The sequence below is a fragment of the Schistocerca serialis genome, unplaced genomic scaffold (assembly GCF_023864345.2).
Source record: "Schistocerca serialis cubense isolate TAMUIC-IGC-003099 unplaced genomic scaffold, iqSchSeri2.2 HiC_scaffold_1376, whole genome shotgun sequence".
NCBI classification, from domain to species: Eukaryota; Metazoa; Arthropoda; class Insecta; order Orthoptera; family Acrididae; genus Schistocerca; species Schistocerca serialis.
This window is the reverse complement of record NW_026047598.1, coordinates 1-27,748: the sequence shown is the minus strand read 5'-3', so window position 1 is coordinate 27,748 and position 27,748 is coordinate 1. Positions and strand designations below refer to the sequence as shown.

Here is a 27,748-nt window from a genome sequence, read left to right as displayed (position 1 = left end):
GGACATGCCAAACAACCATTTCCCGTATCGTAAAGCCTCTTGATAGGAGGAATAGAAGCTGCTGGAAACTCCTGGTTCGTACTAAATCGTCGTGCAGCTTTGATGAAAGATAATGCGAAATGAAAGTAAACAAATGAGATGCCTCTTCTGGGTGACGCCCTGCGGAACCAAAAGTAAAGTGCTGTCATTTGAAAATGAAAAGGAACTCCCAAATACAATTAAATGTTCGAGGCCGAGTGCAGTGCACTCTGTACCGTCGTGTGACCCATGATGCAAATCACCCGCATCTGATGGTGCGGAGCAGACCAAATCCATGGAAACAAACAATATAACAAAGTAGTGGAAAAAAAAAAAAAAGAAAACTCCGTCCAATGGATCTGTAAACTTAAATTCTTCCATCACTTAAAGCAATAGTGAGAAAATTTTGAAACTGGTCTTTATACTGTCGCAATTTCTTAATCGCATAATACTCTTCGATGAGGTACATCTGATAATCGTGTAGCGTTGGCGTTGTATGGACAAGCATGTAATAGACGAACTGGCCCATGAGCCAGACATAACTATTATTCTTAGATTGAGGATAAAGCTGCCAGTCTGGTTGGAGCGCGTCTTGAAGTTGAATGGAAGTATCCGACGTCCTATTAACGACAGCGAGTTTCTTTCGTGTCCACTGCCATATTTGTGTTTGATCCCTGCAGTGGAAGAGATGCGGCAGCGTTTCCACTAGGTTACACTTCTCACAAAACGGGGTGGGCCGCAGCTTGATTTTGTGCAATTTCTCTCCAGTGGGAATCACCTCATTGACAGCGTCATACCAAACAGCTCGAACTCTGGAGCGAAGAAGCGGATAACTAATGTTCTTCCAGACATTTCTCCAGTTTTTGCCTAAATATTTCTTCTCAATTGGGTTATCCAGCTGCCATTGAGTAAGAGCACGATAGGTCGCCGCCGTGTTGAACGGATGCGGGTTGTCCTGAACATAGCTTAGCTCCACATAATACCGCCGGATATAGCCAAGCTCAGGATGAATGTGGCCCACAGGCGTTGGCGCAGACAAATCCTTTGGACGTAAGGTGTTGAAAAGCCGTGCAGTGAGACTATTTGGGGTACTGTGTAGTATGCGGGAAGTACGAGTTAAAAAAGTTGCCACACATTGGGATTCAACGTCTTTGACGCCTAAGCCACCTCGGGAACGAAGTAACGAGGTAGCTTTAAAGGAAACTTTAAAGATGTTCCCTCTCCAGACATACCAGCAAGCAAGTGCTAAAATTTTTTTCGCAATGGCTGTCGGGATTGGTAAAACAGCGGCAGTGTGATAGAGCTTACTGAAAACGTAACTATTAATAAACTGTGCCCTCTGCATCCGGTCTAAAGACCGCATGTTATGTTCTTTGATCACCGCACGTAAGATGGTAAGCTTGCGTTCCCAATTCACGTGGAGCATGGCCTGGGGGTTCGGTGATATAACCAGGCCTAGATGCCACAGGTCTTCGGTCCTGTCCAACCAAGAAATATCGATGGAAGTGGGGTTGCGACCTAACGGCATGATTTTGGACTTTCGCTCATGAAGTCGAGCGCCACAAGCGACAGAGTACTGATGGACAATCCGACGAACTGACCCCAGCTCTTCGGTGTTAGTAATAAGCACACTGATATCGTCGGCATAGGCGTGGCAGACCGTTTTGGTGTTTAACGTTTGCAACCCGTGTAAAGTTACGTAAAACTTTTTAAGAAGTGGCTCTATAGCGATCGAGAATAACGTCATAGAAAGGGGGCACCCTTGTCGCACTGCTTGTCGTATGGGCACGGGGGCGGTTAACTGGCCGTTAACCTTCACGCGTGAAGACGTTCCGCAGATACATTTCTGAATAAGCTGTCGAAAACGCTGGTTGAATCCCATTTGACTCATTGTGCGCAATAAAAAACCGTGATTAATTCTGTCAAACGCCTTATCGAAGTCGAGAAACAATAACGCCAAATCAGTGTTGGTAATCCAAGTTAAATAAGTCAGGTCGCGATATTCACACAGGGCATTCAACATCGATCGACCACTGACTGCACCCGTCTGATAAGGGCCAAGTACTTTGCCAAGAAGTACTTTAAGCCTGGTGTTTATAATCCTAGTCAAGATCTTGAAATCAGAGTTAAGCAACGTAATTGGCCGAAAGTCATTTAACATAGTCGGATTGGATGTTTTAGGAACCAGGACAACCATTCCTTCCGTGAACTGCGGGGGGAAGGCAGCATGCGATAACAGTTCGTTATACATGGCGGTCAATTCGTCGCCGATCACATCCCAGAACCGTGAATAAAATTCGACCGGCAGGCCGTCTAAGCCGGCAGCTTTGTTCTTGGCAGCGCACGCGAGGATGGACTTAACTTCAGAGTTAGTGACATTGGCCAAGAGAGCAGCGTTATCATCCTGATCCACTGTGGAGGCGATGTCGTTTAAAAAATCATCCCCCGCCGATAGATCGGTATCTGACTCGGAATAATGTTGTCGAAAATAATTGAAGACATGCGTCTTGATAGCACCCTGTTCATTGTACAGATTCCCGCCAGCATCCTTCAGATGAGCAATAATTTTTTGTTTACCACGTTTGGTTTCCCGTATGAGATGGAATAACGATGCGGACTCGTGGGAGATGTCATCAGAAGAGCGCGATCGGACCCGAGTGCCAACAAGTGCGTCACGAACTAAAGCAGTAATTTTGGCTTTGATACGCTTGATGCGGATCAGGTTGTCGGACAAAGCAGATGGATCGCTGTACAGCTGGCGTAAACCGAGGAAATAAAATTCTAGAGACCGTTTCCTCCAATAAGCCCTGGTCCTGGCAAACTGGCAAATACATTTCTTAATCCGCGGCTTAACAAACTCCGTCCACCAAAGAACGCGCTCCCTATACCGAGCCTGCCTCTGGAGGCACTGCTGCCAGGTGTCAACGAGGCAACGCCGTAAATCCGCTTCATCTAGCAGCGAGACATTCAGCTGCCACGTGCCGCGTCCCAAAAATGTCTTCTGCCGCACATGCCGAATCGTTAGATGGTATGCGGTGTGGTCACTAAAACTGAGCGGCCATAGTTCACAATCACGAATAGTATGTAAAAGATCTTGAGAAACATAAAACCTATCCAGACGGCTAGAAGAAGCAGCGCTCACATAGGTATAGCCCTTCGTGTGTGGTCGAAGGTGACACCAACTATCTTGTAAATGCAGACCATTTGTTAACGTTAGTAGCTCGGGACAAAAATTAAAATTCGGAATTTGATCTTCGTTGCGTAAAACGCAGTTGAAATCCCCACCCAGGATGATCTTCAGTCGAACGTTCGGCAATAAGGTCACAACTTCAGCCCTAAAAAATTCACTTCTGTCCCTTCTGCCAGCGGACCCTGTCGGGGCGTACACGTTCAGGAGAAGCAAATCCTGTAATTGGGCGGCAATGCCGCGTCCCGTTTCTAAAATCGCTGTAGGTTGGTAAGCGATGCCAGCTTTGAATAAAATCGCAGTGCCCGCCTCAGTGCCAAGATTTAATATGGCATCATACCCAGGTATTTCTCCAACCTTGGGGGACACAACTTCTTGGAAGAAAACTATATCTATATCGGCGGCATATAGATAGTCGGTCAAGCATTTAAGTTTGACATCGGATGCGATCCTATTCAAATTAACTGTGGCTAGTTTATAATCTTGCATGGTGGGGATAGAAAGGGTCCGTGTTATTCACTTTCGTCTGCCCAAGACTTCTCGGCTGGCGTATGCTGATGGCCAGTATCCATCAGCTCAGGACTCGGACGGTCGACATGCATCTCCATATCGGCCTCCCCCACGTGGCGCGCGACGGAACCCATGTCATCTGTGCCGCCGCGTTCACTTCCGTCTTTTCGGATCTGCTTTATTGTGCGCTGCAGTTTCTTTTCCAGAGTGCGGATCTCCTCCGCACTCTGCTTCCGTGCCGACCGCTTAGATTTCCCAGTTCTTGGGGGAGGTGCGTCGGCGTCAGAAACGGTTTTGACGTCCGTCAAGAGGCTGTGTGTAGACCCTTCCTCAGATAGGTCACTGCCGAGAGGGAGGGGCGTGGGGGGCGCAACGTCAGGGGGGCAAGAAACGCGCGACCTGTCGCCACCATCCGACAACTGTTTCAGCTCGACGGACGTAGTTGGAGTAGGGACGGGAGTCGGTCCGGCATGGTCGGCACGAAGGCCGACAGTCGGGGAAACCTGCAGGTGTGCAGCGTGGCTGTCGATATCGGTGACATCACTACGAACGGGACATTCGGGGGTTGCCGCAGAGTTGTTGACAATGACCGCGCCGGCGTCTGGGGTCACCGCAGCCGGTTGGTGGAGCGTCGGTTGTGTCGTAGGCGACTCCATCAATGTCCGCGCGTAAGACAACCGATTGCCATCGTGCCCATCGAGAGGTGTAAGACGATGTTGCATTCCTCGGCGACCCGCCCGGACACGGGGACAAGCAGATTTTAAATGGTCGGTAGAACCACATATTACACAAGTTCGCGGTTGTCCTTCGTACATCACCAGCGCTCGAAAACCCTGCACCAAAATGTTGGACGGGATGTGCTTCGTTAAATCAATTTTCGCATTCCGAACGCCGTTATCAACATTGAAATGTTTGTAACCCCTCCATTGCTCGGCATGAATTTGCAAGACATTACCGTAGGGAGACAAAGCTTGCCGAATTCTATCGAAGCTAACTTCGAAAGGCAGATTAAATATACGGACGGTTCGCAGCCCTAGTCCAGCATGACTAACAGATACTTTACAAATTTCGCCTTTAGAATTCACAAAATCCGCAGTGCCTTCCGTGAGGGTCATAATACGAACGCAAGGATCGTCACTAATCAATTTTACATAAACAGCGTTCGCAAGAAAATCATACGAAAACCCAAGAACTTCGTCATCTCGCAGTCCTAATCGATCGTAAAACCAGTCAATAAGTTCGTGAACCTGTGGTCGAGCATAGCCATACGGAAATCCAAATCGTAGCGTGTAACGTCTCAACTCATCCTCCATCACTTTCGTGAAGTAGTACTTACAGTACCAACAGCTGCGTGCGCTCTTAAGCACAGGCGAAGCGACCACCACCGCACGTCTGCACACGGCCGCGGCCGCGGCGGAACTCTACCGACTGAGCTATCCGGGCTCACACGATACTGTGAAACCTCTCACGCTGCACAACTGTACATTGACTCATGTCCTTTACTGTTGTGCAATCGCTGCATGGGGCCGTTACTAATTAAACGTCGCCTAAATGCTGTCTGCAAACTTATCCCACTAAGCTCGTGACACACTATCGAAGACTGCTGACACACGATGCAACAACAAATTGCAGCAGTCGTTACGTCTCATACGTTGGAGCACAGAATTTACATGTTTTGTCGACACTCACGGGGCAATTGGAAAATTCGCAAGCATTTCGAATGCAATGTTTCCCACGTTTTCGCTCGTTTCACGGTTCCGTTGAAGACGTTCTTCACCACCTGACACAGAAAAAGGAACGCAGTCGGTAGGACTTTTTTTGATTCTTTTGCTTCTAGGGGAGTTAGTTGTCTAGTGAGTTCCTCTTATGGCATGCACTAGACAACCAGTACAACTACAGGAGAGAGTCATTTTTGTTGTCAGCGGTAGTTGCATCATCACCAACACAGAGCAATTCCATTGGCGTCGCATGAAAACGAATACCTGCCGAAACCCGGGATCGAACCAGGGACCTTTAGATCTTCAGTCTAACGCTCTCCCAACTGAGCTATTTCGGCTGACGTTGAACGTTGCTGTTTGCATGTGTTTGTTCACCTCTGCCTCGTTGCCAATTTCACAGTCACCTTCGTCTGATAAGACACAGGGACGCTGAAAGGCGAGCAGCCGATGCAGTGAAGTCCCACACACATTTCTTCTGCTTCCATCATCGTAACAAGCAAACATGTCGACTAGACTCGTGTAATATTCACTTCGCTAGAAAACCCGTGCTATATCGATGCCAGCCAGGGGCAACTCGTGTGCAGAGAACGAGACACAAGAAGGAGTGAGTCTCTACCGTATGAGAGGCAGTATCTAGCAGATACACACGGTAAAACATTCGACTTGCGTTAGCTCATCAATTGCTACACGTCATCGTCTGCAAGCTAAAACGGACACATCTGCACTGCCCAGTAAGCCGGTGGGCGGCTGTGAGACGAGGAGATGAGCTGCGGCTTCTGGGCTCGACTGTAACGCTGCGCCCTGGATCAAATAACACTGCACATTGCTGGTGACGCACGTGTTTAGTAGTGACGCAACTGCTAGGATGCAGCTGAACGTCCATCTTTTGAGAGCGAGAAAATTTTCGCAGTCGGTAGGACTCGAACCTACGCTCCCAGAGGGAATCTGATTTCAAGTCAGACGCCTTAACCACTCGGCCACGACTGCCGGTGGCAGAAGCGACTCCCGACAAGTGAAACCGCCGTCTTTAGAAGCAATCTGATGGCAGAAAACGGCGTGGCGTCACTCTATTCTGTAGGGTTTCCATTAGCTGTTACGACAGTGTGTCAATTTTCGCCTGGACGGGGGTTTGAACCCGAGACCCTTTGGTTGAAGGTCTAGCGCTCTACCGACTGAGCTGTCCGGTCCCTCGGGCGAGCGTTGTAGTGCATGCTACATGGTGTGCGAGTGATTCGCATGTTGTAATTACTGGCTTATGGCTCCAATGGCGACTTCACCGACTTCCCACTGACGCACCGCTGACGCTAGTTTTCTGTCGTCTTAAAACGATGGACATACCTCCAAGCAGCTGCGAGATCTTAAGAAAAGAAACGCTGCACCACCGCCTTTGCCGCACTCGAATGATTGAATTGCGGTTCTTAAAAAGAAATGAATGTTCGCTCTGTCCAACACTTTCGAGCACATCTGTGTACTCACGATCTCAGCGACGGCTTTCTGCAGTCCCAGCGTCAGTGCGAGGTGAACCGATGGCCACAGTAAGCAGCGGTCGTCGCGAAACTCAGTATTCTTAAACGGAAACTTTCGTCTTGTTGAGAATGGCGTCACTGGTTTGCACCCGCATTCGCCCACGCATGTCACATGTGTGCGAAAATGTTTGCTCCTCTTTACGCAAAATCGTACGCAGCCGGTAGGATTCGAACCTACGCTCCCAGAGGGAATCGGATTTCGAGTCAGACGCCTTAACCACTCGGCCACGACTGCCGGTAGCGCGGTGTTGTCCCGACACATGCAACTGCTACCGTTTAAAGCACTGTGGTGTCAGAAAACGGCGTAGCTTCATTATTTTCCGTAGCGTTTCCACCGCTACCAGACGAATCGCTACCAAAGTATTAAAATTTCCGCCCGGACAGGGACTTGAACCCTGGACCCTTAGGTTAAAAGCCTAATGCTCTACCGACTTTTTTTTTTTTTTTTTTTTTTTAAAGAAAGGAGATTAAACTGGCTAGACGGATAGGGCGTCAATTTACTGTCAAATACTGTTGCTCTCTTATTGCACCGGTATTTGGTAACTGAGAACGCCCCTAGCTCCATTATGGCTGGCAAAATTTATAATCCGGTTCTTCAGGGCTACTTCAAGTGCGCTTGCTACTGGCTTTCCTGAGCTCACCCTACTCGCCTTGTCACAGCTCTGTCAAAGTGTGATGCTAACTAATAATGAGAAACTCTTAGCCACGCTCAATCTTACATGCCACCCCTTGGTTGTTGCCGTCGCTAGTAAGATGAGGGTAGACTGTCGCACAATTAAGCTGAATCTCCACTCACGGTGCACATATCCCGCAAAGACAACCTTGTTTTCCGTTGCATGCAAAATTACCGTCTGCCTTTCTACCGAATTCCACCTACGTACTTTACTGGTGCCGCATTCTTGTTATATCCACGTGATATAACAGGCATCTACTCTTCATTGAGGAGCTGCAACCGGGGCTGAGTTCCACCTACGCTTCAGCACGGTCAAAATGGCAGGGCTCGTCCGGGATTTGAACCCGGGACCTCCTGCACCCAAAGCAGGAATCATACCCCTTTTTTTTTTTTTTTTTTTTTTTTTTTTTTTTGTAGCGTCAGGTTCCACCGAGACTCGAACTCGGATCGCTGGATTCAAAGTCCAGAGTGCTAACCATTACACCATTTTTTTTTTTTTTTTTTTTTTTTTTACGGGCCTCCTGGGTGAAAGGCAGGTATCCTATCCACTTCTTTTTTTTTGTTTTTTTTTGTTTTTTATTTTTGTTTCAATTTTTTTTATGCACGTGAGTGCTAGGCAGCCGGCGGCAAGGTGGGCAGGGGTCGCGATCCGGAGGCCTGGCCACGATGCCACCGCCATACCCCGCACCCAATTGCATGGTTTTGTGATTTGATTTTATTGTTATGTATGCATTATTATATTTTGTTTAATTTGCGATGTGGCGTCATGTGTGTTCCATTATTTTTATAGATATAAACAGAATGATAAAAAGAAATCCATGTCTGGTCTGTGGATTACGCAGCACACCATGAATCCAGCACAGCAGATACTCAAAGTTGGTCTTCACGTAGAATAAGTGTCCCAGTGTCCATGTCGTTGATTAGTATTGTGGATTCGGTTTCCCGATGGTTGATTGTGGATTGCTGCTTCTCAAAACCCTGAGCATGCCATGCGTTGGAAGATGAGCGCTGGTAACGTGGTGACACCAAGAGCAGGGACATGCCAAACAACCATTTCCCGTATCGTAAAGCCTCTTGATAGGAGGAATAGAAGCTGCTGGAAACTCCTGGTTCGTACTAAATCGTCGTGCAGCTTTGATGAAAGATAATGCGAAATGAAAGTAAACAAATGAGATGCCTCTTCTGGGTGACGCCCTGCGGAACCAAAAGTAAAGTGCTGTCATTTGAAAATGAAAAGGAACTCCCAAATACAATTAAATGTTCGAGGCCGAGTGCAGTGCACTCTGTACCGTCGTGTGACCCATGATGCAAATCACCCGCATCTGATGGTGCGGAGCAGACCAAATCCATGGAAACAAACAATATAACAAAGTAGTGGAAAAAAAAAAAAAAGAAAACTCCGTCCAATGGATCTGTAAACTTAAATTCTTCCATCACTTAAAGCAATAGTGAGAAAATTTTGAAACTGGTCTTTATACTGTCGCAATTTCTTAATCGCATAATACTCTTCGATGAGGTACATCTGATAATCGTGTAGCGTTGGCGTTGTATGGACAAGCATGTAATAGACGAACTGGCCCATGAGCCAGACATAACTATTATTCTTAGATTGAGGATAAAGCTGCCAGTCTGGTTGGAGCGCGTCTTGAAGTTGAATGGAAGTATCCGACGTCCTATTAACGACAGCGAGTTTCTTTCGTGTCCACTGCCATATTTGTGTTTGATCCCTGCAGTGGAAGAGATGCGGCAGCGTTTCCACTAGGTTACACTTCTCACAAAACGGGGTGGGCCGCAGCTTGATTTTGTGCAATTTCTCTCCAGTGGGAATCACCTCATTGACAGCGTCATACCAAACAGCTCGAACTCTGGAGCGAAGAAGCGGATAACTAATGTTCTTCCAGACATTTCTCCAGTTTTTGCCTAAATATTTCTTCTCAATTGGGTTATCCAGCTGCCATTGAGTAAGAGCACGATAGGTCGCCGCCGTGTTGAACGGATGCGGGTTGTCCTGAACATAGCTTAGCTCCACATAATACCGCCGGATATAGCCAAGCTCAGGATGAATGTGGCCCACAGGCGTTGGCGCAGACAAATCCTTTGGACGTAAGGTGTTGAAAAGCCGTGCAGTGAGACTATTTGGGGTACTGTGTAGTATGCGGGAAGTACGAGTTAAAAAAGTTGCCACACATTGGGATTCAACGTCTTTGACGCCTAAGCCACCTCGGGAACGAAGTAACGAGGTAGCTTTAAAGGAAACTTTAAAGATGTTCCCTCTCCAGACATACCAGCAAGCAAGTGCTAAAATTTTTTTCGCAATGGCTGTCGGGATTGGTAAAACAGCGGCAGTGTGATAGAGCTTACTGAAAACGTAACTATTAATAAACTGTGCCCTCTGCATCCGGTCTAAAGACCGCATGTTATGTTCTTTGATCACCGCACGTAAGATGGTAAGCTTGCGTTCCCAATTCACGTGGAGCATGGCCTGGGGGTTCGGTGATATAACCAGGCCTAGATGCCACAGGTCTTCGGTCCTGTCCAACCAAGAAATATCGATGGAAGTGGGGTTGCGACCTAACGGCATGATTTTGGACTTTCGCTCATGAAGTCGAGCGCCACAAGCGACAGAGTACTGATGGACAATCCGACGAACTGACCCCAGCTCTTCGGTGTTAGTAATAAGCACACTGATATCGTCGGCATAGGCGTGGCAGACCGTTTTGGTGTTTAACGTTTGCAACCCGTGTAAAGTTACGTAAAACTTTTTAAGAAGTGGCTCTATAGCGATCGAGAATAACGTCATAGAAAGGGGGCACCCTTGTCGCACTGCTTGTCGTATGGGCACGGGGGCGGTTAACTGGCCGTTAACCTTCACGCGTGAAGACGTTCCGCAGATACATTTCTGAATAAGCTGTCGAAAACGCTGGTTGAATCCCATTTGACTCATTGTGCGCAATAAAAAACCGTGATTAATTCTGTCAAACGCCTTATCGAAGTCGAGAAACAATAACGCCAAATCAGTGTTGGTAATCCAAGTTAAATAAGTCAGGTCGCGATATTCACACAGGGCATTCAACATCGATCGACCACTGACTGCACCCGTCTGATAAGGGCCAAGTACTTTGCCAAGAAGTACTTTAAGCCTGGTGTTTATAATCCTAGTCAAGATCTTGAAATCAGAGTTAAGCAACGTAATTGGCCGAAAGTCATTTAACATAGTCGGATTGGATGTTTTAGGAACCAGGACAACCATTCCTTCCGTGAACTGCGGGGGGAAGGCAGCATGCGATAACAGTTCGTTATACATGGCGGTCAATTCGTCGCCGATCACATCCCAGAACCGTGAATAAAATTCGACCGGCAGGCCGTCTAAGCCGGCAGCTTTGTTCTTGGCAGCGCACGCGAGGATGGACTTAACTTCAGAGTTAGTGACATTGGCCAAGAGAGCAGCGTTATCATCCTGATCCACTGTGGAGGCGATGTCGTTTAAAAAATCATCCCCCGCCGATAGATCGGTATCTGACTCGGAATAATGTTGTCGAAAATAATTGAAGACATGCGTCTTGATAGCACCCTGTTCATTGTACAGATTCCCGCCAGCATCCTTCAGATGAGCAATAATTTTTTGTTTACCACGTTTGGTTTCCCGTATGAGATGGAATAACGATGCGGACTCGTGGGAGATGTCATCAGAAGAGCGCGATCGGACCCGAGTGCCAACAAGTGCGTCACGAACTAAAGCAGTAATTTTGGCTTTGATACGCTTGATGCGGATCAGGTTGTCGGACAAAGCAGATGGATCGCTGTACAGCTGGCGTAAACCGAGGAAATAAAATTCTAGAGACCGTTTCCTCCAATAAGCCCTGGTCCTGGCAAACTGGCAAATACATTTCTTAATCCGCGGCTTAACAAACTCCGTCCACCAAAGAACGCGCTCCCTATACCGAGCCTGCCTCTGGAGGCACTGCTGCCAGGTGTCAACGAGGCAACGCCGTAAATCCGCTTCATCTAGCAGCGAGACATTCAGCTGCCACGTGCCGCGTCCCAAAAATGTCTTCTGCCGCACATGCCGAATCGTTAGATGGTATGCGGTGTGGTCACTAAAACTGAGCGGCCATAGTTCACAATCACGAATAGTATGTAAAAGATCTTGAGAAACATAAAACCTATCCAGACGGCTAGAAGAAGCAGCGCTCACATAGGTATAGCCCTTCGTGTGTGGTCGAAGGTGACACCAACTATCTTGTAAATGCAGACCATTTGTTAACGTTAGTAGCTCGGGACAAAAATTAAAATTCGGAATTTGATCTTCGTTGCGTAAAACGCAGTTGAAATCCCCACCCAGGATGATCTTCAGTCGAACGTTCGGCAATAAGGTCACAACTTCAGCCCTAAAAAATTCACTTCTGTCCCTTCTGCCAGCGGACCCTGTCGGGGCGTACACGTTCAGGAGAAGCAAATCCTGTAATTGGGCGGCAATGCCGCGTCCCGTTTCTAAAATCGCTGTAGGTTGGTAAGCGATGCCAGCTTTGAATAAAATCGCAGTGCCCGCCTCAGTGCCAAGATTTAATATGGCATCATACCCAGGTATTTCTCCAACCTTGGGGGACACAACTTCTTGGAAGAAAACTATATCTATATCGGCGGCATATAGATAGTCGGTCAAGCATTTAAGTTTGACATCGGATGCGATCCTATTCAAATTAACTGTGGCTAGTTTATAATCTTGCATGGTGGGGATAGAAAGGGTCCGTGTTATTCACTTTCGTCTGCCCAAGACTTCTCGGCTGGCGTATGCTGATGGCCAGTATCCATCAGCTCAGGACTCGGACGGTCGACATGCATCTCCATATCGGCCTCCCCCACGTGGCGCGCGACGGAACCCATGTCATCTGTGCCGCCGCGTTCACTTCCGTCTTTTCGGATCTGCTTTATTGTGCGCTGCAGTTTCTTTTCCAGAGTGCGGATCTCCTCCGCACTCTGCTTCCGTGCCGACCGCTTAGATTTCCCAGTTCTTGGGGGAGGTGCGTCGGCGTCAGAAACGGTTTTGACGTCCGTCAAGAGGCTGTGTGTAGACCCTTCCTCAGATAGGTCACTGCCGAGAGGGAGGGGCGTGGGGGGCGCAACGTCAGGGGGGCAAGAAACGCGCGACCTGTCGCCACCATCCGACAACTGTTTCAGCTCGACGGACGTAGTTGGAGTAGGGACGGGAGTCGGTCCGGCATGGTCGGCACGAAGGCCGACAGTCGGGGAAACCTGCAGGTGTGCAGCGTGGCTGTCGATATCGGTGACATCACTACGAACGGGACATTCGGGGGTTGCCGCAGAGTTGTTGACAATGACCGCGCCGGCGTCTGGGGTCACCGCAGCCGGTTGGTGGAGCGTCGGTTGTGTCGTAGGCGACTCCATCAATGTCCGCGCGTAAGACAACCGATTGCCATCGTGCCCATCGAGAGGTGTAAGACGATGTTGCATTCCTCGGCGACCCGCCCGGACACGGGGACAAGCAGATTTTAAATGGTCGGTAGAACCACATATTACACAAGTTCGCGGTTGTCCTTCGTACATCACCAGCGCTCGAAAACCCTGCACCAAAATGTTGGACGGGATGTGCTTCGTTAAATCAATTTTCGCATTCCGAACGCCGTTATCAACATTGAAATGTTTGTAACCCCTCCATTGCTCGGCATGAATTTGCAAGACATTACCGTAGGGAGACAAAGCTTGCCGAATTCTATCGAAGCTAACTTCGAAAGGCAGATTAAATATACGGACGGTTCGCAGCCCTAGTCCAGCATGACTAACAGATACTTTACAAATTTCGCCTTTAGAATTCACAAAATCCGCAGTGCCTTCCGTGAGGGTCATAATACGAACGCAAGGATCGTCACTAATCAATTTTACATAAACAGCGTTCGCAAGAAAATCATACGAAAACCCAAGAACTTCGTCATCTCGCAGTCCTAATCGATCGTAAAACCAGTCAATAAGTTCGTGAACCTGTGGTCGAGCATAGCCATACGGAAATCCAAATCGTAGCGTGTAACGTCTCAACTCATCCTCCATCACTTTCGTGAAGTAGTACTTACAGTACCAACAGCTGCGTGCGCTCTTAAGCACAGGCGAAGCGACCACCACCGCACGTCTGCACACGGCCGCGGCCGCGGCGGAACTCTACCGACTGAGCTATCCGGGCTCACACGATACTGTGAAACCTCTCACGCTGCACAACTGTACATTGACTCATGTCCTTTACTGTTGTGCAATCGCTGCATGGGGCCGTTACTAATTAAACGTCGCCTAAATGCTGTCTGCAAACTTATCCCACTAAGCTCGTGACACACTATCGAAGACTGCTGACACACGATGCAACAACAAATTGCAGCAGTCGTTACGTCTCATACGTTGGAGCACAGAATTTACATGTTTTGTCGACACTCACGGGGCAATTGGAAAATTCGCAAGCATTTCGAATGCAATGTTTCCCACGTTTTCGCTCGTTTCACGGTTCCGTTGAAGACGTTCTTCACCACCTGACACAGAAAAAGGAACGCAGTCGGTAGGACTTTTTTTGATTCTTTTGCTTCTAGGGGAGTTAGTTGTCTAGTGAGTTCCTCTTATGGCATGCACTAGACAACCAGTACAACTACAGGAGAGAGTCATTTTTGTTGTCAGCGGTAGTTGCATCATCACCAACACAGAGCAATTCCATTGGCGTCGCATGAAAACGAATACCTGCCGAAACCCGGGATCGAACCAGGGACCTTTAGATCTTCAGTCTAACGCTCTCCCAACTGAGCTATTTCGGCTGACGTTGAACGTTGCTGTTTGCATGTGTTTGTTCACCTCTGCCTCGTTGCCAATTTCACAGTCACCTTCGTCTGATAAGACACAGGGACGCTGAAAGGCGAGCAGCCGATGCAGTGAAGTCCCACACACATTTCTTCTGCTTCCATCATCGTAACAAGCAAACATGTCGACTAGACTCGTGTAATATTCACTTCGCTAGAAAACCCGTGCTATATCGATGCCAGCCAGGGGCAACTCGTGTGCAGAGAACGAGACACAAGAAGGAGTGAGTCTCTACCGTATGAGAGGCAGTATCTAGCAGATACACACGGTAAAACATTCGACTTGCGTTAGCTCATCAATTGCTACACGTCATCGTCTGCAAGCTAAAACGGACACATCTGCACTGCCCAGTAAGCCGGTGGGCGGCTGTGAGACGAGGAGATGAGCTGCGGCTTCTGGGCTCGACTGTAACGCTGCGCCCTGGATCAAATAACACTGCACATTGCTGGTGACGCACGTGTTTAGTAGTGACGCAACTGCTAGGATGCAGCTGAACGTCCATCTTTTGAGAGCGAGAAAATTTTCGCAGTCGGTAGGACTCGAACCTACGCTCCCAGAGGGAATCTGATTTCAAGTCAGACGCCTTAACCACTCGGCCACGACTGCCGGTGGCAGAAGCGACTCCCGACAAGTGAAACCGCCGTCTTTAGAAGCAATCTGATGGCAGAAAACGGCGTGGCGTCACTCTATTCTGTAGGGTTTCCATTAGCTGTTACGACAGTGTGTCAATTTTCGCCTGGACGGGGGTTTGAACCCGAGACCCTTTGGTTGAAGGTCTAGCGCTCTACCGACTGAGCTGTCCGGTCCCTCGGGCGAGCGTTGTAGTGCATGCTACATGGTGTGCGAGTGATTCGCATGTTGTAATTACTGGCTTATGGCTCCAATGGCGACTTCACCGACTTCCCACTGACGCACCGCTGACGCTAGTTTTCTGTCGTCTTAAAACGATGGACATACCTCCAAGCAGCTGCGAGATCTTAAGAAAAGAAACGCTGCACCACCGCCTTTGCCGCACTCGAATGATTGAATTGCGGTTCTTAAAAAGAAATGAATGTTCGCTCTGTCCAACACTTTCGAGCACATCTGTGTACTCACGATCTCAGCGACGGCTTTCTGCAGTCCCAGCGTCAGTGCGAGGTGAACCGATGGCCACAGTAAGCAGCGGTCGTCGCGAAACTCAGTATTCTTAAACGGAAACTTTCGTCTTGTTGAGAATGGCGTCACTGGTTTGCACCCGCATTCGCCCACGCATGTCACATGTGTGCGAAAATGTTTGCTCCTCTTTACGCAAAATCGTACGCAGCCGGTAGGATTCGAACCTACGCTCCCAGAGGGAATCGGATTTCGAGTCAGACGCCTTAACCACTCGGCCACGACTGCCGGTAGCGCGGTGTTGTCCCGACACATGCAACTGCTACCGTTTAAAGCACTGTGGTGTCAGAAAACGGCGTAGCTTCATTATTTTCCGTAGCGTTTCCACCGCTACCAGACGAATCGCTACCAAAGTATTAAAATTTCCGCCCGGACAGGGACTTGAACCCTGGACCCTTAGGTTAAAAGCCTAATGCTCTACCGACTGAGCTATCCGGGCTCACACGATACTGTGAAACCTCTCACGCTGCACAACTGTACATTGACTCATGTCCTTTACTGTTGTGCAATCGCTGCATGGGGCCGTTACTAATTAAACGTCGCCTAAATGCTGTCTGCAAACTTATCCCACTAAGCTCGTGACACACTATCGAAGACTGCTGACACACGATGCAACAACAAATTGCAGCAGTCGTTACGTCTCATACGTTGGAGCACAGAATTTACATGTTTTGTCGACACTCACGGGGCAATTGGAAAATTCGCAAGCATTTCGAATGCAATGTTTCCCACGTTTTCGCTCGTTTCACGGTTCCGTTGAAGACGTTCTTCACCACCTGACACAGAAAAAGGAACGCAGTCGGTAGGACTTTTTTTGATTCTTTTGCTTCTAGGGGAGTTAGTTGTCTAGTGAGTTCCTCTTATGGCATGCACTAGACAACCAGTACAACTACAGGAGAGAGTCATTTTTGTTGTCAGCGGTAGTTGCATCATCACCAACACAGAGCAATTCCATTGGCGTCGCATGAAAACGAATACCTGCCGAAACCCGGGATCGAACCAGGGACCTTTAGATCTTCAGTCTAACGCTCTCCCAACTGAGCTATTTCGGCTGACGTTGAACGTTGCTGTTTGCATGTGTTTGTTCACCTCTGCCTCGTTGCCAATTTCACAGTCACCTTCGTCTGATAAGACACAGGGACGCTGAAAGGCGAGCAGCCGATGCAGTGAAGTCCCACACACATTTCTTCTGCTTCCATCATCGTAACAAGCAAACATGTCGACTAGATTCGTGTAATATTCACTTCGCTAGAAAACCCGTGCTATATCGATGCCAGCCAGGGGCAACTCGTGTGCAGAGAACGAGACACAAGAAGGAGTGAGTCTCTACCGTATGAGAGGCAGTATCTAGCAGATACACACGGTAAAACATTCGACTTGCGTTAGCTCATCAATTGCTACACGTCATCGTCTGCAAGCTAAAACGGACACATCTGCACTGCCCAGTAAGCCGGTGGGCGGCTGTGAGACGAGGAGATGAGCTGCGGCTTCTGGGCTCGACTGTAACGCTGCGCCCTGGATCAAATAACACTGCACATTGCTGGTGACGCACGTGTTTAGTAGTGACGCAACTGCTAGGATGCAGCTGAACGTCCATCTTTTGAGAGCGAGAAAATTTTCGCAGTCGGTAGGACTCGAACCTACGCTCCCAGAGGGAATCTGATTTCAAGTCAGACGCCTTAACCACTCGGCCACGACTGCCGGTGGCAGAAGCGACTCCCGACAAGTGAAACCGCCGTCTTTAGAAGCAATCTGATGGCAGAAAACGGCGTGGCGTCACTCTATTCTGTAGGGTTTCCATTAGCTGTTACGACAGTGTGTCAATTTTCGCCTGGACGGGGGTTTGAACCCGAGACCCTTTGGTTGAAGGTCTAGCGCTCTACCGACTGAGCTGTCCGGTCCCTCGGGCGAGCGTTGTAGTGCATGCTACATGGTGTGCGAGTGATTCGCATGTTGTAATTACTGGCTTATGGCTCCAATGGCGACTTCACCGACTTCCCACTGACGCACCGCTGACGCTAGTTTTCTGTCGTCTTAAAACGATGGACATACCTCCAAGCAGCTGCGAGATCTTAAGAAAAGAAACGCTGCACCACCGCCTTTGCCGCACTCGAATGATTGAATTGCGATTCTTAAAAAGAAATGAATGTTCGCTCTGTCCAACACTTTCGAGCACATCTGTGTACTCACGATCTCAGCGACGGCTTTCTGCAGTCCCAGCGTCAGTGCGAGGTGAACCGATGGCCACAGTAAGCAGCGGTCGTCGCGAAACTCAGTATTCTTAAACGGAAACTTTCGTCTTGTTGAGAATGGCGTCACTGGTTTGCACCCGCATTCGCCCACGCATGTCACATGTGTGCGAAAATGTTTGCTCCTCTTTACGCAAAATCGTACGCAGCCGGTAGGATTCGAACCTACGCTCCCAGAGGGAATCGGATTTCGAGTCAGACGCCTTAACCACTCGGCCACGACTGCCGGTAGCGCGGTGTTGTCCCGACACATGCAACTGCTACCGTTTAAAGCACTGTGGTGTCAGAAAACGGCGTAGCTTCATTATTTTCCGTAGCGTTTCCACCGCTACCAGACGAATCGCTACCAAAGTATTAAAATTTCCGCCCGGACAGGGACTTGAACCCTGGACCCTTAGGTTAAAAGCCTAATGCTCTACCGACTGAGCTATCCGGGCTCACACGATACTGTGAAACCTCTCACGCTGCACAACTGTACATTGACTCATGTCCTTTACTGTTGTGCAATCGCTGCATGGGGCCGTTACTAATTAAACGTCGCCTAAATGCTGTCTGCAAACTTATCCCACTAAGCTCGTGACACACTATCGAAGACTGCTGACACACGATGCAACAACAAATTGCAGCAGTCGTTACGTCTCATACGTTGGAGCACAGAATTTACATGTTTTGTCGACACTCACGGGGCAATTGGAAAATTCGCAAGCATTTCGAATGCAATGTTTCCCACGTTTTCGCTCGTTTCACGGTTCCGTTGAAGACGTTCTTCACCACCTGACACAGAAAAAGGAACGCAGTCGGTAGGACTTTTTTTGATTCTTTTGCTTCTAGGGGAGTTAGTTGTCTAGTGAGTTCCTCTTATGGCATGCACTAGACAACCAGTACAACTACAGGAGAGAGTCATTTTTGTTGTCAGCGGTAGTTGCATCATCACCAACACAGAGCAATTCCATTGGCGTCGCATGAAAACGAATACCTGCCGAAACCCGGGATCGAACCAGGGACCTTCAGATCTTCAGTCTAACGCTCTCCCAACTGAGCTATTTCGGCTGACGTTGAACGTTGCTGTTTGCATGTGTTTGTTCACCTCTGCCTCGTTGCCAATTTCACAGTCACCTTCGTCTGATAAGACACAGGGACGCTGAAAGGCGAGCAGCCGATGCAGTGAAGTCCCACACACATTTCTTCTGCTTCCATCATCGTAACAAGCAAACATGTCGACTAGACTCGTGTAATATTCACTTCGCTAGAAAACCCGTGCTATATCGATGCCAGCCAGGGGCAACTCGTGTGCAGAGAACGAGACACAAGAAGGAGTGAGTCTCTACCGTATGAGAGGCAGTATCTAGCAGATACACACGGTAAAACATTCGACTTGCGTTAGCTCATCAATTGCTACACGTCATCGTCTGCAAGCTAAAACGGACACATCTGCACTGCCCAGTAAGCCGGTGGGCGGCTGTGAGACGAGGAGATGAGCTGCGGCTTCTGGGCTCGACTGTAACGCTGCGCCCTGGATCAAATAACACTGCACATTGCTGGTGACGCACGTGTTTAGTAGTGACGCAACTGCTAGGATGCAGCTGAACGTCCATCTTTTGAGAGCGAGAAAATTTTCGCAGTCGGTAGGACTCGAACCTACGCTCCCAGAGGGAATCTGATTTCAAGTCAGACGCCTTAACCACTCGGCCACGACTGCCGGTGGCAGAAGCGACTCCCGACAAGTGAAACCGCCGTCTTTAGAAGCAATCTGATGGCAGAAAACGGCGTGGCGTCACTCTATTCTGTAGGGTTTCCATTAGCTGTTACGACAGTGTGTCAATTTTCGCCTGGACGGGGGTTTGAACCCGAGACCCTTTGGTTGAAGGTCTAGCGCTCTACCGACTGAGCTGTCCGGTCCCTCGGGCGAGCGTTGTAGTGCATGCTACATGGTGTGCGAGTGATTCGCATGTTGTAATTACTGGCTTATGGCTCCAATGGCGACTTCACCGACTTCCCACTGACGCACCGCTGACGCTAGTTTTCTGTCGTCTTAAAACGATGGACATACCTCCAAGCAGCTGCGAGATCTTAAGAAAAGAAACGCTGCACCACCGCCTTTGCCGCACTCGAATGATTGAATTGCGATTCTTAAAAAGAAATGAATGTTCGCTCTGTCCAACACTTTCGAGCACATCTGTGTACTCACGATCTCAGCGACGGCTTTCTGCAGTCCCAGCGTCAGTGCGAGGTGAACCGATGGCCACAGTAAGCAGCGGTCGTCGCGAAACTCAGTATTCTTAAACGGAAACTTTCGTCTTGTTGAGAATGGCGTCACTGGTTTGCACCCGCATTCGCCCACGCATGTCACATGTGTGCGAAAATGTTTGCTCCTCTTTACGCAAAATCGTACGCAGCCGGTAGGATTCGAACCTACGCTCCCAGAGGGAATCGGATTTCGAGTCAGACGCCTTAACCACTCGGCCACGACTGCCGGTAGCGCGGTGTTGTCCCGACACATGCAACTGCTACCGTTTAAAGCACTGTGGTGTCAGAAAACGGCGTAGCTTCATTATTTTCCGTAGCGTTTCCACCGCTACCAGACGAATCGCTACCAAAGTATTAAAATTTCCGCCCGGACAGGGACTTGAACCCTGGACCCTTAGGTTAAAAGCCTAATGCTCTACCGACTGAGCTATCCGGGCTCACACGATACTGTGAAACCTCTCACGCTGCACAACTGTACATTGACTCATGTCCTTTACTGTTGTGCAATCGCTGCATGGGGCCGTTACTAATTAAACGTCGCCTAAATGCTGTCTGCAAACTTATCCCACTAAGCTCGTGACACACTATCGAAGACTGCTGACACACGATGCAACAACAAATTGCAGCAGTCGTTACGTCTCATACGTTGGAGCACAGAATTTACATGTTTTGTCGACACTCACGGGGCAATTGGAAAATTCGCAAGCATTTCGAATGCAATGTTTCCCACGTTTTCGCTCGTTTCACGGTTCCGTTGAAGACGTTCTTCACCACCTGACACAGAAAAAGGAACGCAGTCGGTAGGACTTTTTTTGATTCTTTTGCTTCTAGGGGAGTTAGTTGTCTAGTGAGTTCCTCTTATGGCATGCACTAGACAACCAGTACAACTACAGGAGAGAGTCATTTTTGTTGTCAGCGGTAGTTGCATCATCACCAACACAGAGCAATTCCATTGGCGTCGCATGAAAACGAATACCTGCCGAAACCCGGGATCGAACCAGGGACCTTCAGATCTTCAGTCTAACGCTCTCCCAACTGAGCTATTTCGGCTGACGTTGAACGTTGCTGTTTGCATGTGTTTGTTCACCTCTGCCTCGTTGCCAATTTCACAGTCACCTTCGTCTGATAAGACACAGGGACGCTGAAAGGCGAGCAGCCGATGCAGTGAAGTCCCACACACATTTCTTCTGCTTCCATCATCGTAACAAGCAAACATGTCGACTAGACTCGTGTAATATTCACTTCGCTAGAAAACCCGTGCTATATCGATGCCAGCCAGGGGCAACTCGTGTGCAGAGAACGAGACACAAGAAGGAGTGAGTCTCTACCGTATGAGAGGCAGTATCTAGCAGATACACACGGTAAAACATTCGACTTGCGTTAGCTCATCAATTGCTACACGTCATCGTCTGCAAGCTAAAACGGACACATCTGCACTGCCCAGTAAGCCGGTGGGCGGCTGTGAGACGAGGAGATGAGCTGCGGCTTCTGGGCTCGACTGTAACGCTGCGCCCTGGATCAAATAACACTGCACATTGCTGGTGACGCACGTGTTTAGTAGTGACGCAACTGCTAGGATGCAGCTGAACGTCCATCTTTTGAGAGCGAGAAAATTTTCGCAGTCGGTAGGACTCGAACCTACGCTCCCAGAGGGAATCTGATTTCAAGTCAGACGCCTTAACCACTCGGCCACGACTGCCGGTGGCAGAAGCGACTCCCGACAAGTGAAACCGCCGTCTTTAGAAGCAATCTGATGGCAGAAAACGGCGTGGCGTCACTCTATTCTGTAGGGTTTCCATTAGCTGTTACGACAGTGTGTCAATTTTCGCCTGGACGGGGGTTTGAACCCGAGACCCTTTGGTTGAAGGTCTAGCGCTCTACCGACTGAGCTGTCCGGTCCCTCGGGCGAGCGTTGTAGTGCATGCTACATGGTGTGCGAGTGATTCGCATGTTGTAATTACTGGCTTATGGCTCCAATGGCGACTTCACCGACTTCCCACTGACGCACCGCTGACGCTAGTTTTCTGTCGTCTTAAAACGATGGACATACCTCCAAGCAGCTGCGAGATCTTAAGAAAAGAAACGCTGCACCACCGCCTTTGCCGCACTCGAATGATTGAATTGCGGTTCTTAAAAAGAAATGAATGTTCGCTCTGTCCAACACTTTCGAGCACATCTGTGTACTCACGATCTCAGCGACGGCTTTCTGCAGTCCCAGCGTCAGTGCGAGGTGAACCGATGGCCACAGTAAGCAGCGGTCGTCGCGAAACTCAGTATTCTTAAACGGAAACTTTCGTCTTGTTGAGAATGGCGTCACTGGTTTGCACCCGCATTCGCCCACGCATGTCACATGTGTGCGAAAATGTTTGCTCCTCTTTACGCAAAATCGTACGCAGCCGGTAGGATTCGAACCTACGCTCCCAGAGGGAATCGGATTTCGAGTCAGACGCCTTAACCACTCGGCCACGACTGCCGGTAGCGCGGTGTTGTCCCGACACATGCAACTGCTACCGTTTAAAGCACTGTGGTGTCAGAAAACGGCGTAGCTTCATTATTTTCCGTAGCGTTTCCACCGCTACCAGACGAATCGCTACCAAAGTATTAAAATTTCCGCCCGGACAGGGACTTGAACCCTGGACCCTTAGGTTAAAAGCCTAATGCTCTACCGACTGAGCTATCCGGGCTCACACGATACTGTGAAACCTCTCACGCTGCACAACTGTACATTGACTCATGTCCTTTACTGTTGTGCAATCGCTGCATGGGGCCGTTACTAATTAAACGTCGCCTAAATGCTGTCTGCAAACTTATCCCACTAAGCTCGTGACACACTATCGAAGACTGCTGACACACGATGCAACAACAAATTGCAGCAGTCGTTACGTCTCATACGTTGGAGCACAGAATTTACATGTTTTGTCGACACTCACGGGGCAATTGGAAAATTCGCAAGCATTTCGAATGCAATGTTTCCCACGTTTTCGCTCGTTTCACGGTTCCGTTGAAGACGTTCTTCACCACCTGACACAGAAAAAGGAACGCAGTCGGTAGGACTTTTTTTGATTCTTTTGCTTCTAGGGGAGTTAGTTGTCTAGTGAGTTCCTCTTATGGCATGCACTAGACAACCAGTACAACTACAGGAGAGAGTCATTTTTGTTGTCAGCGGTAGTTGCATCATCACCAACACAGAGCAATTCCATTGGCGTCGCATGAAAACGAATACCTGCCGAAACCCGGGATCGAACCAGGGACCTTTAGATCTTCAGTCTAACGCTCTCCCAACTGAGCTATTTCGGCTGACGTTGAACGTTGCTGTTTGCATGTGTTTGTTCACCTCTGCCTCGTTGCCAATTTCACAGTCACCTTCGTCTGATAAGACACAGGGACGCTGAAAGGCGAGCAGCCGATGCAGTGAAGTCCCACACACATTTCTTCTGCTTCCATCATCGTAACAAGCAAACATGTCGACTAGATTCGTGTAATATTCACTTCGCTAGAAAACCCGTGCTATATCGATGCCAGCCAGGGGCAACTCGTGTGCAGAGAACGAGACACAAGAAGGAGTGAGTCTCTACCGTATGAGAGGCAGTATCTAGCAGATACACACGGTAAAACATTCGACTTGCGTTAGCTCATCAATTGCTACACGTCATCGTCTGCAAGCTAAAACGGACACATCTGCACTGCCCAGTAAGCCGGTGGGCGGCTGTGAGACGAGGAGATGAGCTGCGGCTTCTGGGCTCGACTGTAACGCTGCGCCCTGGATCAAATAACACTGCACATTGCTGGTGACGCACGTGTTTAGTAGTGACGCAACTGCTAGGATGCAGCTGAACGTCCATCTTTTGAGAGCGAGAAAATTTTCGCAGTCGGTAGGACTCGAACCTACGCTCCCAGAGGGAATCTGATTTCAAGTCAGACGCCTTAACCACTCGGCCACGACTGCCGGTGGCAGAAGCGACTCCCGACAAGTGAAACCGCCGTCTTTAGAAGCAATCTGATGGCAGAAAACGGCGTGGCGTCACTCTATTCTGTAGGGTTTCCATTAGCTGTTACGACAGTGTGTCAATTTTCGCCTGGACGGGGGTTTGAACCCGAGACCCTTTGGTTGAAGGTCTAGCGCTCTACCGACTGAGCTGTCCGGTCCCTCGGGCGAGCGTTGTAGTGCATGCTACATGGTGTGCGAGTGATTCGCATGTTGTAATTACTGGCTTATGGCTCCAATGGCGACTTCACCGACTTCCCACTGACGCACCGCTGACGCTAGTTTTCTGTCGTCTTAAAACGATGGACATACCTCCAAGCAGCTGCGAGATCTTAAGAAAAGAAACGCTGCACCACCGCCTTTGCCGCACTCGAATGATTGAATTGCGATTCTTAAAAAGAAATGAATGTTCGCTCTGTCCAACACTTTCGAGCACATCTGTGTACTCACGATCTCAGCGACGGCTTTCTGCAGTCCCAGCGTCAGTGCGAGGTGAACCGATGGCCACAGTAAGCAGCGGTCGTCGCGAAACTCAGTATTCTTAAACGGAAACTTTCGTCTTGTTGAGAATGGCGTCACTGGTTTGCACCCGCATTCGCCCACGCATGTCACATGTGTGCGAAAATGTTTGCTCCTCTTTACGCAAAATCGTACGCAGCCGGTAGGATTCGAACCTACGCTCCCAGAGGGAATCGGATTTCGAGTCAGACGCCTTAACCACTCGGCCACGACTGCCGGTAGCGCGGTGTTGTCCCGACACATGCAACTGCTACCGTTTAAAGCACTGTGGTGTCAGAAAACGGCGTAGCTTCATTATTTTCCGTAGCGTTTCCACCGCTACCAGACGAATCGCTACCAAAGTATTAAAATTTCCGCCCGGACAGGGACTTGAACCCTGGACCCTTAGGTTAAAAGCCTAATGCTCTACCGACTGAGCTATCCGGGCTCACACGATACTGTGAAACCTCTCACGCTGCACAACTGTACATTGACTCATGTCCTTTACTGTTGTGCAATCGCTGCATGGGGCCGTTACTAATTAAACGTCGCCTAAATGCTGTCTGCAAACTTATCCCACTAAGCTCGTGACACACTATCGAAGACTGCTGACACACGATGCAACAACAAATTGCAGCAGTCGTTACGTCTCATACGTTGGAGCACAGAATTTACATGTTTTGTCGACACTCACGGGGCAATTGGAAAATTCGCAAGCATTTCGAATGCAATGTTTCCCACGTTTTCGCTCGTTTCACGGTTCCGTTGAAGACGTTCTTCACCACCTGACACAGAAAAAGGAACGCAGTCGGTAGGACTTTTTTTGATTCTTTTGCTTCTAGGGGAGTTAGTTGTCTAGTGAGTTCCTCTTATGGCATGCACTAGACAACCAGTACAACTACAGGAGAGAGTCATTTTTGTTGTCAGCGGTAGTTGCATCATCACCAACACAGAGCAATTCCATTGGCGTCGCATGAAAACGAATACCTGCCGAAACCCGGGATCGAACCAGGGACCTTCAGATCTTCAGTCTAACGCTCTCCCAACTGAGCTATTTCGGCTGACGTTGAACGTTGCTGTTTGCATGTGTTTGTTCACCTCTGCCTCGTTGCCAATTTCACAGTCACCTTCGTCTGATAAGACACAGGGACGCTGAAAGGCGAGCAGCCGATGCAGTGAAGTCCCACACACATTTCTTCTGCTTCCATCATCGTAACAAGCAAACATGTCGACTAGACTCGTGTAATATTCACTTCGCTAGAAAACCCGTGCTATATCGATGCCAGCCAGGGGCAACTCGTGTGCAGAGAACGAGACACAAGAAGGAGTGAGTCTCTACCGTATGAGAGGCAGTATCTAGCAGATACACACGGTAAAACATTCGACTTGCGTTAGCTCATCAATTGCTACACGTCATCGTCTGCAAGCTAAAACGGACACATCTGCACTGCCCAGTAAGCCGGTGGGCGGCTGTGAGACGAGGAGATGAGCTGCGGCTTCTGGGCTCGACTGTAACGCTGCGCCCTGGATCAAATAACACTGCACATTGCTGGTGACGCACGTGTTTAGTAGTGACGCAACTGCTAGGATGCAGCTGAACGTCCATCTTTTGAGAGCGAGAAAATTTTCGCAGTCGGTAGGACTCGAACCTACGCTCCCAGAGGGAATCTGATTTCAAGTCAGACGCCTTAACCACTCGGCCACGACTGCCGGTGGCAGAAGCGACTCCCGACAAGTGAAACCGCCGTCTTTAGAAGCAATCTGATGGCAGAAAACGGCGTGGCGTCACTCTATTCTGTAGGGTTTCCATTAGCTGTTACGACAGTGTGTCAATTTTCGCCTGGACGGGGGTTTGAACCCGAGACCCTTTGGTTGAAGGTCTAGCGCTCTACCGACTGAGCTGTCCGGTCCCTCGGGCGAGCGTTGTAGTGCATGCTACATGGTGTGCGAGTGATTCGCATGTTGTAATTACTGGCTTATGGCTCCAATGGCGACTTCACCGACTTCCCACTGACGCACCGCTGACGCTAGTTTTCTGTCGTCTTAAAACGATGGACATACCTCCAAGCAGCTGCGAGATCTTAAGAAAAGAAACGCTGCACCACCGCCTTTGCCGCACTCGAATGATTGAATTGCGATTCTTAAAAAGAAATGAATGTTCGCTCTGTCCAACACTTTCGAGCACATCTGTGTACTCACGATCTCAGCGACGGCTTTCTGCAGTCCCAGCGTCAGTGCGAGGTGAACCGATGGCCACAGTAAGCAGCGGTCGTCGCGAAACTCAGTATTCTTAAACGGAAACTTTCGTCTTGTTGAGAATGGCGTCACTGGTTTGCACCCGCATTCGCCCACGCATGTCACATGTGTGCGAAAATGTTTGCTCCTCTTTACGCAAAATCGTACGCAGCCGGTAGGATTCGAACCTACGCTCCCAGAGGGAATCGGATTTCGAGTCAGACGCCTTAACCACTCGGCCACGACTGCCGGTAGCGCGGTGTTGTCCCGACACATGCAACTGCTACCGTTTAAAGCACTGTGGTGTCAGAAAACGGCGTAGCTTCATTATTTTCCGTAGCGTTTCCACCGCTACCAGACGAATCGCTACCAAAGTATTAAAATTTCCGCCCGGACAGGGACTTGAACCCTGGACCCTTAGGTTAAAAGCCTAATGCTCTACCGACTGAGCTATCCGGGCTCACACGATACTGTGAAACCTCTCACGCTGCACAACTGTACATTGACTCATGTCCTTTACTGTTGTGCAATCGCTGCATGGGGCCGTTACTAATTAAACGTCGCCTAAATGCTGTCTGCAAACTTATCCCACTAAGCTCGTGACACACTATCGAAGACTGCTGACACACGATGCAACAACAAATTGCAGCAGTCGTTACGTCTCATACGTTGGAGCACAGAATTTACATGTTTTGTCGACACTCACGGGGCAATTGGAAAATTCGCAAGCATTTCGAATGCAATGTTTCCCACGTTTTCGCTCGTTTCACGGTTCCGTTGAAGACGTTCTTCACCACCTGACACAGAAAAAGGAACGCAGTCGGTAGGACTTTTTTTGATTCTTTTGCTTCTAGGGGAGTTAGTTGTCTAGTGAGTTCCTCTTATGGCATGCACTAGACAA

General features: G+C 49.1%; 27 non-coding genes across 27 annotated transcripts; all 27 read right to left on the bottom strand.

Moving 5' to 3' along the window:
* Nucleotides 1–5,698: 5,698 nt before the first annotated feature.
* Nucleotides 5,699–5,771, bottom strand: Trnaf-gaa (transfer RNA phenylalanine (anticodon GAA)). Its single transcript has one exon. It is a non-coding gene; the product is annotated as a tRNA-Phe (tRNA).
* Nucleotides 5,772–6,338: 567 nt separating this feature from the next.
* Trnas-uga (transfer RNA serine (anticodon UGA)) lies at nucleotides 6,339–6,420 on the bottom strand. Its single transcript has one exon. It is a non-coding gene; the product is annotated as a tRNA-Ser (tRNA).
* Nucleotides 6,421–7,112: 692 nt separating this feature from the next.
* Nucleotides 7,113–7,194, bottom strand: Trnas-cga (transfer RNA serine (anticodon CGA)). The gene has a single exon. It is a non-coding gene; the product is annotated as a tRNA-Ser (tRNA).
* A 7,171-nt stretch (nucleotides 7,195–14,365) lies between these two features.
* Nucleotides 14,366–14,438, bottom strand: Trnaf-gaa (transfer RNA phenylalanine (anticodon GAA)). Its single transcript has one exon. It is a non-coding gene; the product is annotated as a tRNA-Phe (tRNA).
* A 567-nt stretch (nucleotides 14,439–15,005) lies between these two features.
* Nucleotides 15,006–15,087, bottom strand: Trnas-uga (transfer RNA serine (anticodon UGA)). The gene has a single exon. It is a non-coding gene; the product is annotated as a tRNA-Ser (tRNA).
* A 692-nt stretch (nucleotides 15,088–15,779) lies between these two features.
* Trnas-cga (transfer RNA serine (anticodon CGA)) lies at nucleotides 15,780–15,861 on the bottom strand. The gene has a single exon. It is a non-coding gene; the product is annotated as a tRNA-Ser (tRNA).
* Nucleotides 15,862–15,999: 138 nt separating this feature from the next.
* Nucleotides 16,000–16,072, bottom strand: Trnak-uuu (transfer RNA lysine (anticodon UUU)). The gene has a single exon. It is a non-coding gene; the product is annotated as a tRNA-Lys (tRNA).
* A 540-nt stretch (nucleotides 16,073–16,612) lies between these two features.
* Trnaf-gaa (transfer RNA phenylalanine (anticodon GAA)) lies at nucleotides 16,613–16,685 on the bottom strand. The gene has a single exon. It is a non-coding gene; the product is annotated as a tRNA-Phe (tRNA).
* Nucleotides 16,686–17,252: 567 nt separating this feature from the next.
* Trnas-uga (transfer RNA serine (anticodon UGA)) lies at nucleotides 17,253–17,334 on the bottom strand. Its single transcript has one exon. It is a non-coding gene; the product is annotated as a tRNA-Ser (tRNA).
* Nucleotides 17,335–18,026: 692 nt separating this feature from the next.
* Trnas-cga (transfer RNA serine (anticodon CGA)) lies at nucleotides 18,027–18,108 on the bottom strand. Its single transcript has one exon. It is a non-coding gene; the product is annotated as a tRNA-Ser (tRNA).
* Nucleotides 18,109–18,246: 138 nt separating this feature from the next.
* Nucleotides 18,247–18,319, bottom strand: Trnak-uuu (transfer RNA lysine (anticodon UUU)). Its single transcript has one exon. It is a non-coding gene; the product is annotated as a tRNA-Lys (tRNA).
* A 540-nt stretch (nucleotides 18,320–18,859) lies between these two features.
* On the bottom strand, nucleotides 18,860–18,932 carry Trnaf-gaa (transfer RNA phenylalanine (anticodon GAA)). The gene has a single exon. It is a non-coding gene; the product is annotated as a tRNA-Phe (tRNA).
* Nucleotides 18,933–19,499: 567 nt separating this feature from the next.
* On the bottom strand, nucleotides 19,500–19,581 carry Trnas-uga (transfer RNA serine (anticodon UGA)). The gene has a single exon. It is a non-coding gene; the product is annotated as a tRNA-Ser (tRNA).
* Nucleotides 19,582–20,273: 692 nt separating this feature from the next.
* Trnas-cga (transfer RNA serine (anticodon CGA)) lies at nucleotides 20,274–20,355 on the bottom strand. The gene has a single exon. It is a non-coding gene; the product is annotated as a tRNA-Ser (tRNA).
* Nucleotides 20,356–20,493: 138 nt separating this feature from the next.
* Trnak-uuu (transfer RNA lysine (anticodon UUU)) lies at nucleotides 20,494–20,566 on the bottom strand. Its single transcript has one exon. It is a non-coding gene; the product is annotated as a tRNA-Lys (tRNA).
* Nucleotides 20,567–21,106: 540 nt separating this feature from the next.
* Trnaf-gaa (transfer RNA phenylalanine (anticodon GAA)) lies at nucleotides 21,107–21,179 on the bottom strand. Its single transcript has one exon. It is a non-coding gene; the product is annotated as a tRNA-Phe (tRNA).
* A 567-nt stretch (nucleotides 21,180–21,746) lies between these two features.
* On the bottom strand, nucleotides 21,747–21,828 carry Trnas-uga (transfer RNA serine (anticodon UGA)). The gene has a single exon. It is a non-coding gene; the product is annotated as a tRNA-Ser (tRNA).
* A 692-nt stretch (nucleotides 21,829–22,520) lies between these two features.
* Trnas-cga (transfer RNA serine (anticodon CGA)) lies at nucleotides 22,521–22,602 on the bottom strand. The gene has a single exon. It is a non-coding gene; the product is annotated as a tRNA-Ser (tRNA).
* A 138-nt stretch (nucleotides 22,603–22,740) lies between these two features.
* On the bottom strand, nucleotides 22,741–22,813 carry Trnak-uuu (transfer RNA lysine (anticodon UUU)). The gene has a single exon. It is a non-coding gene; the product is annotated as a tRNA-Lys (tRNA).
* A 540-nt stretch (nucleotides 22,814–23,353) lies between these two features.
* On the bottom strand, nucleotides 23,354–23,426 carry Trnaf-gaa (transfer RNA phenylalanine (anticodon GAA)). Its single transcript has one exon. It is a non-coding gene; the product is annotated as a tRNA-Phe (tRNA).
* Nucleotides 23,427–23,993: 567 nt separating this feature from the next.
* Nucleotides 23,994–24,075, bottom strand: Trnas-uga (transfer RNA serine (anticodon UGA)). Its single transcript has one exon. It is a non-coding gene; the product is annotated as a tRNA-Ser (tRNA).
* Nucleotides 24,076–24,767: 692 nt separating this feature from the next.
* On the bottom strand, nucleotides 24,768–24,849 carry Trnas-cga (transfer RNA serine (anticodon CGA)). Its single transcript has one exon. It is a non-coding gene; the product is annotated as a tRNA-Ser (tRNA).
* Nucleotides 24,850–24,987: 138 nt separating this feature from the next.
* On the bottom strand, nucleotides 24,988–25,060 carry Trnak-uuu (transfer RNA lysine (anticodon UUU)). Its single transcript has one exon. It is a non-coding gene; the product is annotated as a tRNA-Lys (tRNA).
* Nucleotides 25,061–25,600: 540 nt separating this feature from the next.
* On the bottom strand, nucleotides 25,601–25,673 carry Trnaf-gaa (transfer RNA phenylalanine (anticodon GAA)). The gene has a single exon. It is a non-coding gene; the product is annotated as a tRNA-Phe (tRNA).
* Nucleotides 25,674–26,240: 567 nt separating this feature from the next.
* On the bottom strand, nucleotides 26,241–26,322 carry Trnas-uga (transfer RNA serine (anticodon UGA)). Its single transcript has one exon. It is a non-coding gene; the product is annotated as a tRNA-Ser (tRNA).
* Nucleotides 26,323–27,014: 692 nt separating this feature from the next.
* On the bottom strand, nucleotides 27,015–27,096 carry Trnas-cga (transfer RNA serine (anticodon CGA)). Its single transcript has one exon. It is a non-coding gene; the product is annotated as a tRNA-Ser (tRNA).
* Nucleotides 27,097–27,234: 138 nt separating this feature from the next.
* Nucleotides 27,235–27,307, bottom strand: Trnak-uuu (transfer RNA lysine (anticodon UUU)). Its single transcript has one exon. It is a non-coding gene; the product is annotated as a tRNA-Lys (tRNA).
* Nucleotides 27,308–27,748: the final 441 nt, after the last annotated feature.